Here is a 10,065-nt window from a genome sequence, read left to right on the forward strand (position 1 = left end):
CCACGGGGCGCGCCGCGGCGGGCCGGGCCCCTCCCCCGAGCCGAGCCGCCGTCTCCCTCCCCCTAAACCCCCAAAACAGTAGCGTTTAGCGAATGAAACCCAGATCCAAACACAAGCGATACATGGCAGGAGGGAGCCTCAGGCAGGCGTAAGGCGGTTGTGTTGCGGGAACCCAACTCTCTGTCCTTGCTGTGAAAACCTCTCGCTGTGGGTGTAAAACCTAATAACCATGGCCTTAGAGGTGGATTTTTGCTGTCTTTAGGGGCATCAGGTTTGCATGCTGCCTGGCAGATCTAATGCTGTCGCTGAGCAGCTTTACCTCCATTCATAAATAACAATTACTTCTTGTAATTACGAAGCAGTTAATCGTTAAGGCTACAGCCAACTTTCTGCTGAAATCTGATTTTGCATACTCAAAAAGACATAAGACTAAAGTACTGGGTCCATTATCCTGTTGGGCGTTAGCCATATGCAGCAGGGTCAGTGTGTATTTGTAACAGCCACTGGCATAGCATTTGCAATGTAGGACTAAGTTATTTTGTCATTCGTGGTATCTTTGTAAAGGCAGAGTTGAGGTTATCTGGGTGGCTGTGGAGGAGAGGACTGTTATGCTTTTGCTCTTGTGGTATTTTTGAATTTATTTTTTTTTTTGTGGGATGCGGAGAGGACCTTCACAGCTTGTTCCTTGGTTTCCCACATCTGAATTGTGACATTCCTCAGAGAGATTTGGGCAACAGCAAAGTTAACCCCCATCCTGAAGCAGGTTTTCTGGTGGGAATATACAAGCTTCATTTTTAAACAGTTCTGTTCAATTTTAGGAAATGAAACTGCAAGATACTTGAATCTAGAGGGCAAGAATGTAGCACTTTGCATGGGAAAATCAGGTAGATAACTCTCATGAGCAGCAAGGCAAACCTCCCTGGCAGGAACCCTGGTTTCTCATGCTGTCTCTGGGAGAGGAGAGCAGCTGCAGTTTGGTGTAAGATTGTGGAAGGCAGGGCTGACTCTTGGAGTCCTTGATGTTACTGGGACAGTGCTGGGGAAGGAGGCTGGTGTGAAAACAGCAGCCCGCCAGCATCTATTAGACAAAGCAGCCGAGTTCGGGGCCTTCTGGAGGAAAGTGGTGAGCAATTTGCATGGATGTTGCCAAATCTGTTACTTGCTTTTGGCTGTGTAGGTACTGATCTCTCAAGGCAGATATGTCAATACATTGTCAGTTTACTGGGACTGTGCTAAGAGGCATAATAAAAATACTAAAACCAGCAGGACTTCAAAGCAAGCCAGTTGCTATATTCATATATATTTTTATGTGCTGTATACCAGAGGGAAGCCATGTGATAGCTCTGCACACGTCAGTGTAACTGCAAATGGGTCTGTTGCACCTTAACGGAGGAGACAGGGTTTTGACAACCAGAGATGCTATGCTAATCCCCAACAGAGAGGTAATTTCAAATGGCTGGAGCACACTTGCTCCTTTCCCTCCCTCCTGCCTTTGAAGCATTAATGGACTTTTTGCCTGAAACTGGAGCAGAGAATTTCAGAGAAAATGTCTCTGGACCTCCTGAGATTTTACATAGCTTTCAATGTAATAACGTTTACTTTAAGAGCACTGCGAACTCTCTAAGGCGAGCATTTTCCACAATTAGTAACTAGTTTTTCAATTCCCCTCCCAGTTTTTGAGAGAGCTGGGAAGGGAGACTGTGACAGCAAAATTAAATAGAATAAACACAAAGGGAAAAGTCTGTTATGTACTATACAAACTATGTAAACACCCCTTAGGAAGATCAGCCTTAACCATTTAAGTCAACAGGCGACACCAAGTGCTCTGACCACACGGTTAACCTGTAGCCAGGTTACGGTAGGGACAGTTGGGACATTAAGCAATGAATGGAGCTCGTACAGGCCTCTGACATTTTGTACTTGTTCACTTAACTAAATGCCAGCATTTACTAAAGTGTTGTATCTTCTGGGTCACATTCAACTACTGATCTCAGCTTCTTTCTACACATTCAGTCAGTTCCCAGATGTAGTGCTCTCCTTTCAACATGTCAGAACCCTGTTCCCTGACCTTGCATCTGTTACGCCACCCATTCTGTGCTGTGACCATCTCCTGCTTCATCTAGAGTAGGCTTTTGCATGGCTTCTCTCCCTCTCTCTCTCATCTAAGCCTTTGCTGTACCCATTGTAACCTCGTTACTGACATATGGATGGACCTTTTACACCAAGATAGCAAGGATATCTTTTATCCTTGCTAGCACAACCCTCTTTGTTTCTTCCTACCCTTCTGCCTAAACATCTACCTGTCTTTTGTCTTTCTTCTGGTATCACCTTTCTGCTTCCTCTCCATATTGCTGTCTGTGGTAGAGCTTCAGCCAGTCTCTCTTCAGCTCCCTCCTTAAAATGAATTACCTTGCTGTCAGTTCCGAATGAGTTCTGGTGGTAGATGCCTTTAGTCAGTCAGATCTCCCCATGTCCATATTTGCCTTTGCCTGCCACTGAAGGCTCCATAGGTCTTACCTGTTTGGTTGGTCGGACAGGGAACCTGGAAACGAAATCAAGTTTCATTATCTGGATTTTATTTCCTTAAAAGCAAGGGGGAAATTTGTCTTGAGGATCTTTTTAAAGGGCTGCTCCCCAGATCTGCACAAGGGACACTAAATCCCCCTTACACAAAATATCCTTAACTGCCTCTGATTTGCAGGGCAGACCCACCAGCACAACGTTGCTGTACGATCAGAAACTGCAAGTATAATAATCTCCAATATGAGTAAAATAGATAGTGTATGCTTCAGTTTCCCAGCATGTTTTCCCAGTGTTTCAGCACTGCCCATACTGCTGCAGGGTGTTACTTCCCAGCCTGTCCTGCTCTCTGGTGCGCAGTTCGGTGGAGCAGGAAGTACCCGGTGCCCTACCGCACCAGAGCCTTCAAGCACGGGCTGAGCTTACCGATCGGTACCACTGAAAGCAGCTCTGATGTAGCAGGCTCTCCGCTCCATTCTTGAAAGAGCCTTTCCACCCCACTACATCCTCAGCACCCTCGCTGATGCTGAATAACAGGCAGAAATGCTTAGGAAAGCCATGTAAGCCTAGTTGATGCAGAGATAAATTATATAAGTAGCAGCAGCATGCAAAACTTCAGGGGAAGTCTCCTGTCTTCAGTTATTGTGTAGGAAGCTAACAGAAGACTGTATGGTTTCCTAGGCACAGCTACCCTTATTGCTATTTTAATCCAGTGTTGAACGTCTTTCCAGGGAGAACAGATAACAGGGTACACTCACAGACTGCGGTAATGCTGTCCTTGTGCCTGCGCTTTTCCCCAGCATATTTCTGACACAGTTATAACAGTGACTGCTACAGAGACTCATGAAAACTGGCCCAGAGATTTAATAGGCAGTAACATCTACGTTTCTGCCCTCCCTAAGCAAACTCCTGACCCAGTTGTCTCTTACCTTATTACACACAGAATCTGCTTCTGAGATCCAGTATCATGAATGCATGTGACCAGATAGATTTTAACCCCTAATGATTCAGACAAAATAAATTATGTAGGGTTTTTTTTTTACATCAAGGACTTTTCTCTTTCTTTATTCATTCATGTTACACTTTGCAATTCAAGTATAAACCAAGGGAGGTAATGTAAATTGTGCTCCTTCAATTTGAGTAAGTGAGGAGAGTGACTCAGAGCAGGCTCATGCTCTCTTGTCTTTTCATATCTTCTGAATTACATTTTATATTCAAACAATTAATATTCTGAGTCCTACAGATGGCTCAGAAAGAGAAATGGGACAGTTAGAAAGCCCTAGGAGAGACAAAGGATCTTCTGAAGATGGCCAAGGAATTTCAGGATTCCTACCCTTTTTGTGCTGTCAGTTGAAATCAAGGGTGGGGGCAAATTCTGTGCAATTTCGTCTGCTCCAGAATTTAGTAATTGAAACTCAGAAGACACCTCATGTGATCGATGCGCTGCAAGATGGTATGAATTGAGAGTCTTTTCCTTAGTGCTATGGCATTCAGGTACCTTTTGAATGTTAATTTCGTACCTTCAATCATCATAGAAACTGAGAAGGAAAACAGAAGGAAATTAAACAACATGTCCGAGGCTAACCACTAAGTCAATGCCAAAACAAACTAGTAACTGTAGCTTGTTGTCCCAATGCTTCACCTGTCCAATGCCTTAACAGCAGCTCAGTGTTTCCTCCTTAAGGATTTTCATGGCCATCAAATTGCTCCTTTAAAGTAGTTTCAATGTATGCAGTATTACTTTTTCAGACACATGCTTACACATACCTATCAACCTATATGACTTGTAACATAATAATATTGCAGAGAAAATCAAGATCTAAAAGAAACATTTAAAAGCCTGGAAAATACAAACTGCTTCTTTTACATCTTCCGATTGATCATGGATTCATCTGACTGTGTTACTAAATGTTTTGTGAGAGCAGATTGTTGACAACACTTTAGATTTAGAAATGGCCTTCCATTTATAGTTTCCACTTCTGGCTGAAATAGGAATGCCATAATTGGCTTTGTCGCTCAGCATGGAAGGGATCTCTCTCACCTCTGCTGAGGTGAACTAATGCAAAACAAATATCCTTTCCCACAATACATTTCTACTCTGTTGTTCAGCTGTAACCTTTCAGACCTGTTAATGTTGCCTCCTAGGGCTCTTGTATCAGGAATATCGAGATAAATCTACACGCCAGGAGATTGAAACCAGACGACTGCAGGATTCACAGACAGACCCTGAGGAGAGTTCACCCAGCGAGGAAACCCCATCTGAAGCAGAACCTACAAGTACAACTGAAAGCAAAGCTCCACCGCAAATCAGTTTGCTGAGGAACTCCAACTCCAGGTTCAACTTATGGCAGGATCTTCCTGAGATCCGGAGCAGCGGGGTCCTCAGCATCCTCCAGCCAGATGAGATCAAGCTGCAGGAGGTAATGGGGGAAGGTGGAGTGTTTCTTAACTGGGCTGCTGCTTAAAAGAGTGAGAGTGAATTAAGTCAAATGATAAAGATTTAAGAATTAAAAACTTCATAGCAGTCACAGACAAGCCTTGCCCTGCTGAGTACTTCTTTGTGTTGCACTGGTTAGCACCACTCACTCTTTTTTTGAAACGACAGATGTTGTTCTATATGCTATTGCTGCTGGACATTTCTGTAGCAAAAAAAAGAACTTCTTTTCCCTTTTCTAATTCAGTGTTAGGAACAATTTACAAAGGAAGGGAGGGATAATGAAGAGGCTCTTGCAATAGAGTTTTGGTTCCCAGTGCACATTAATCCTCTTCTGAAGTTACTAGCGGGATACATACTTTCCACCAGAAATCTTAGAAGAATTCAGCCGTTAACTGTAGTCTGTTTTAAATATGATGGCATTAATGGAAAGGGAAGAGATGGAGATTGATAAGCTTCCTTATTTTTAAATGTTGTTACTTGGAGTCTTATGCAAAACAGTAAAAAATAATGGCAGGTATATTTGCATTTTAGCCATACAGTGCAGTGACATCACTGTTTAAGAGTCCTACGCTGTTAATTTACAGGGCTGCATCAAACAATGAAAGGAGTAGGTGGAGGTAGCTGCCGCAATTAATGAAAACATCAGTCACATAACAATTTACAACTGGTTGCTATTTTGGATAGCATGGGGAGCGTGAGTGCTCTTTGTCAATGCATGGCACTGCATTTGTAGCCAGCCGTGGAGATGAACAAGCCTTGTTTAGTGAGTGGTGTGTGTTGTATTACAAGCAATGGGCCTTCAAAGGCTCGATCCTGTGAGTCCTACTATATTCCTGCGCCAGGATTGCTTCTGGTGAGACCATTATGGCAGTGTATCTATTCAGCCCTGGCTCATGAGATTGTACCCAAAGTGCTGAAGAACATCTCAGGGTGTGAGCAGTTCCCCCTAAGTTTACTTGGATTTGCACAATCAACATTTATGAATCCCTTGTGTATGTAGTGCCACCCTAGTCCTGGCCAAGGCTGTAACTTCACTGTTACACTGGAAAGGCTCATCTTGTGAACTGCAGGGGTGTGATGGGCAGGGCTGTGTTACTTACACCCTTAGTGGAAGGGACCATTGTTTCTACAGGGTAGCTGGGGCTGGCAAGCGCAGGCTGTTAGTGTGTCAGGGTTGTGGCTGAAGGTGACTAAAATGATTTTTGCTTTTCCGTGTTCTTCTTCTGCACTGGTTATTTCCATATCAGATTTGTTCTGTTTACCTGGCAAAACACCGTACTTTTAACTGCCAGCATTACAAACACAATCTGGCATCTGAAAAATTACAAGCTTTTCTTTTTCTTTCTGCTTCAAAATGAAGTGTCTTTTACAGAGAAACATTTGCTTAGAAGTTTGCATTATAGATTTCAAAACCTGCCATTTCTGTTGAGTTACTTTCATTACCTGTAGGTGTTTTAAGGAAAAAAATCTCTGTGCTGCTAAACCCCAACATTAAGTGTGCTGAATTTTCTTCTCTCTGCTTAAATAAAAAGAGAAATAAAGCAGATGGAGATGGGACAGTGCTGCCTTAAAGAAGTGCTGTGCTTTCCCCTGATGTTAGTTTATCAGAGCTGAAATTTTCTTCCTGTTTGTTCTGGGATTAGCACAGTAAGAGATTATAAAATTGCTCAAAGCCAGAAAGCTGTGAAATTGGCTGAACATTGAATTGATAAAGTGGAGAATTTGCTTTGTGAGGAGAGTCAAGGACAGAAAACAAGGAGGGCTGGAGAAATCACTGAGGCAATTAAAGAGATGATGTTGAATTCAGCCTTGCTATAAGCAAGCACTGCTTGCTCCTGCAGTGCTGGAACTGTACTCACATTGGATACGAATTGGGAGTGTGAGTTGTACATAAGGGCTTGATTAAGGTGGACGTAAATTGTTCAGCTTCATGAAGGAGAATTGGAGGAATTTACCTGAAGCACATAGCAGCAGAAATTCTGGAGTAAATGTCATAAGGACAAAATCGTACCTTTATGACCCATTTTATCTTCAAAGCTTTGGTAAACACAGGGACTAGAAGAGCTTGCAGCTCTTCAGTCAGGAAAGGTAGAACAAGAGTATTATTTAGACCACAGGGAGGAATACCAGTACACAAACAGAAAGTAAGTTGAAGCAAACACCCCTGTTCACAGCTGAGGAAGGGAACACCACCATAGCTGTGATGGAGCAGGGCTTAAACAGTCAGAAAAAAAGTTGCTCATCTGCAGTAATCTGCAAAATGAAAGAGACAAGAACAAGAAGAGGAATCTGGTCTTTGTTATTGGTGATGATGGAAAATGACTAAGCAGCTTATCAATACAAGGTAAAAAACAAGACACAGGTGGTTTTCAAGCATCAAAACAAGAAACTTGACTGGAAGAGCAATGGATGTTTGAGAAGTGTCATGGAAAGCAATTTGTCATTGTCCCCATTGGAAAAAATGAGCCAGAAAATGGAGTTTCAGGAAGGAGAAAAAAAAAAAAAACACCACCAAAAAAACAAAAACCACATCCGCCCTCCAGCAATTTCAGCAAAAAAATGTTGCAGCCTGACCCATTAGCCCGGGAACTCAAACAGAATTCAGACCGCGATGGCCTTTGCCACACCAGCCTTTTTCATCTGAAGTGAATGTGAGAGTAGCAAGATGTAAAACAACAGCTGGAAATGTCACAAAAAATGTGGGTGCAAATGCAGAAAAAGGAAGAACAAAAGAAAAAGAAAAAGACGTGTTACAGACCACAGAGGTCAGGGAAATACGAAAATTATGTGCTACTGGAATAATTATCAGAAATGACTAAGTCATTGCGAGGGTAGTTTTAATTATCCAGACATCTGTTGAGCATCAAACACAACAAAACATAAATCACCAAGGGCTTTCTTTTAGCTATCTAGAAAATGTAATGATGCAAGAAGAACAAGCCAAAAGAAGTGTTGTTTGGGTTCTGACGTGGGGTCAATGTGGAGGAAATGACAGGCAGCATGTATGTACCAGGAGGAACAAGTGACTAGAGAGAAACACACTCCCTGTATTATATGTGATTTAGGTTGAAACAAATTCTGTCACCAAGGTACTAGGCTCTGAAGAGGTAGTGATCCAGAGATTAGAAGAAACGACATTTAATCAGTGAACCTTCTTTCAGCATGAACCTTAAATTAGATATTGGTATGGCCTTTTTGTGGAGCGGCTCCGGTTTATTCCTCTTTCCCAGTTCAGTTCTTTACCTTTCAGTTTGTCCTTGTTGTATTTACTGTATAGTTCCTTCATTTTATCCTTTTCTGCTTGCTAACTGCATTGATTTTCCTACACCATGTTCATCTTCTATATTTTAGGAGATTCCGAGCTGAGTGGAATTCACCCAGAACAATTTACTAATAAAAATAGTTTAGCAAAGTATTCTCAATCTTTGAACTGAACCATTTTTTCTGAGATGTATGAGCTTTGATAAAGTTTTTGCCAGGGATTATTTGGATTCAGGTCACTGGTGTTAAAAAAAGGGGCAGAGACAGACTAATCTGCACAGCATGTCATGGTGTGAATTTAGATCAGAGAGCTGCTGCTCCGCAAATATTCTTTGCTCAAGCAAAAGAGGGACTAGAACCTGGGTGTGCACACTGGTGACATGGCCTCTGTGTGGAAAAGTGCATTTGACAGGTAGGCAGTCTTTCTCTCTTGTTCCATTTTCACGAAAATGTCCAGAAAATATTTCATTTTCTTTCCTTCTTTGAGCAAACCTTAGATTTCAAACCTCCAGAGAGCTCTCGTGCTGGACTTACTGCACTTCTAGCAGGTGGATGTCAGACCGGTCCTGTGAAGGCAACCAGGTCTGAGAGCTGGTCACAGCTAATGCCATGGCATCGGATCAGAACAACACCCCTCCTAGACTAGACCAGAATTCCCGCTTCTTACCTGGTGGTTTACATGAAGAGCAGGGCCATTGGGAACAGATATTTCCAGTCTATGCAATAAAACACCATATTGTCTCAATAGGAATTTAGCCTGTAGGATTACTTACTCTTGTCTTTGGTGACTCTGAATTTTTCTCCTTTTTTATCTTCTAAATTTCCTTCTTCCTTAGGCTTCACTGCTCCTTTCCTTTCTCAGTCTCTCTGCCAAAACATAAGCAATGAAAACAATTAGTATAGCTTTTACGTGACTATGAGATTTCATGAAGTTAATTACCCAGAGGACTGATGGAACAGTGTTGGTCATGTTTCCAAGAGATAGTTTCAGACTATTTGTACACTGGGGAAGATAGTGTTCACTGGGGAAGATAGTGTTACATCAATTGAAATTTAGTTCAATTTTTTTTTTCTAGTTATTTTTGCAATTCTGAGACCAGAAGCTCATGCTCTTTTTTCTAGTGACTGTTTAGAGCTAGCAAAGTTCATTTATTCCACAGAGGTCACATCATTGCATCACGTGGTTGGATGTTTGGTGCCAGTTTAGGAGGTTTGCAGCTCATACTTGCCATTCAAAAGGGAAACAGCAGTCTGGGCTGCTTGGAGTAGGTACTTTGGGTCTGCGACCAGCTGGATCTCCAAAGTAAATTAAGAAACTTGTGCCTTGCACATGCTGTGAACAATTCCAGAAGCTTGTCCCAATCAGTGGAGATGTTCTTTACTTTCCTAGCACCTCCTTGAAATCAGAATATTTTCACTATGGATTTCATTATTTCTTTAGTATGACTTGCACTATGCACATGCCCATGCAGGTCTAGCACCCCCCACTATGGTGAACAGCAAACACAAATTAATTTCTCCAAACATAGGCAGAGGGGCTTCTGCAGATCAGGAAGCACCCTTCTAGATGAAGCAAGTTGTCTGAGGGTTTAAAGGCTGTGGTAGAATGGCAGGTCTTGATCTTGGCTCTCATGGCCATCCTGCAATCAAACCTGGCAGAAAAAAAATCCTGGCTTGGAGTGTCTGGAAAGCTGCAGTGCAAAATGAGTGGTGGTAGTGATCCCCAGGATATCTGGAAGGGACAGGCTGTCCCAGCACGTCCTGTCTTACTCTTTGTTGTATCTTTACCTATTTCCACTTCTCCTCTCATTTATGAAATAAAAAGGTACAGTTAAAGCTGTAAGAGG

General features: G+C 42.4%; 1 protein-coding gene across 1 annotated transcript in view; it reads left to right on the forward strand.

Moving 5' to 3' along the window:
• Window positions 1-4,667: 4,667 nt before the first annotated feature.
• Window positions 4,668-10,065, forward strand: part of NGEF (neuronal guanine nucleotide exchange factor) — a 23,374-nt gene continuing 17,976 nt past the window's right edge. The window contains exon 1 of the mRNA XM_009319147.1: window positions 4,668-4,940. The gene's annotated coding sequence lies outside the window, so the exon portion shown is untranslated. The remainder of the gene's footprint in view (window positions 4,941-10,065) is intronic.

This window comes from Pygoscelis adeliae, unplaced genomic scaffold, assembly GCF_000699105.1.
Source record: "Pygoscelis adeliae isolate BGI_AS28 unplaced genomic scaffold, ASM69910v1 Scaffold30, whole genome shotgun sequence".
NCBI lineage: Eukaryota > Metazoa > Chordata > Aves > Sphenisciformes > Spheniscidae > Pygoscelis > Pygoscelis adeliae.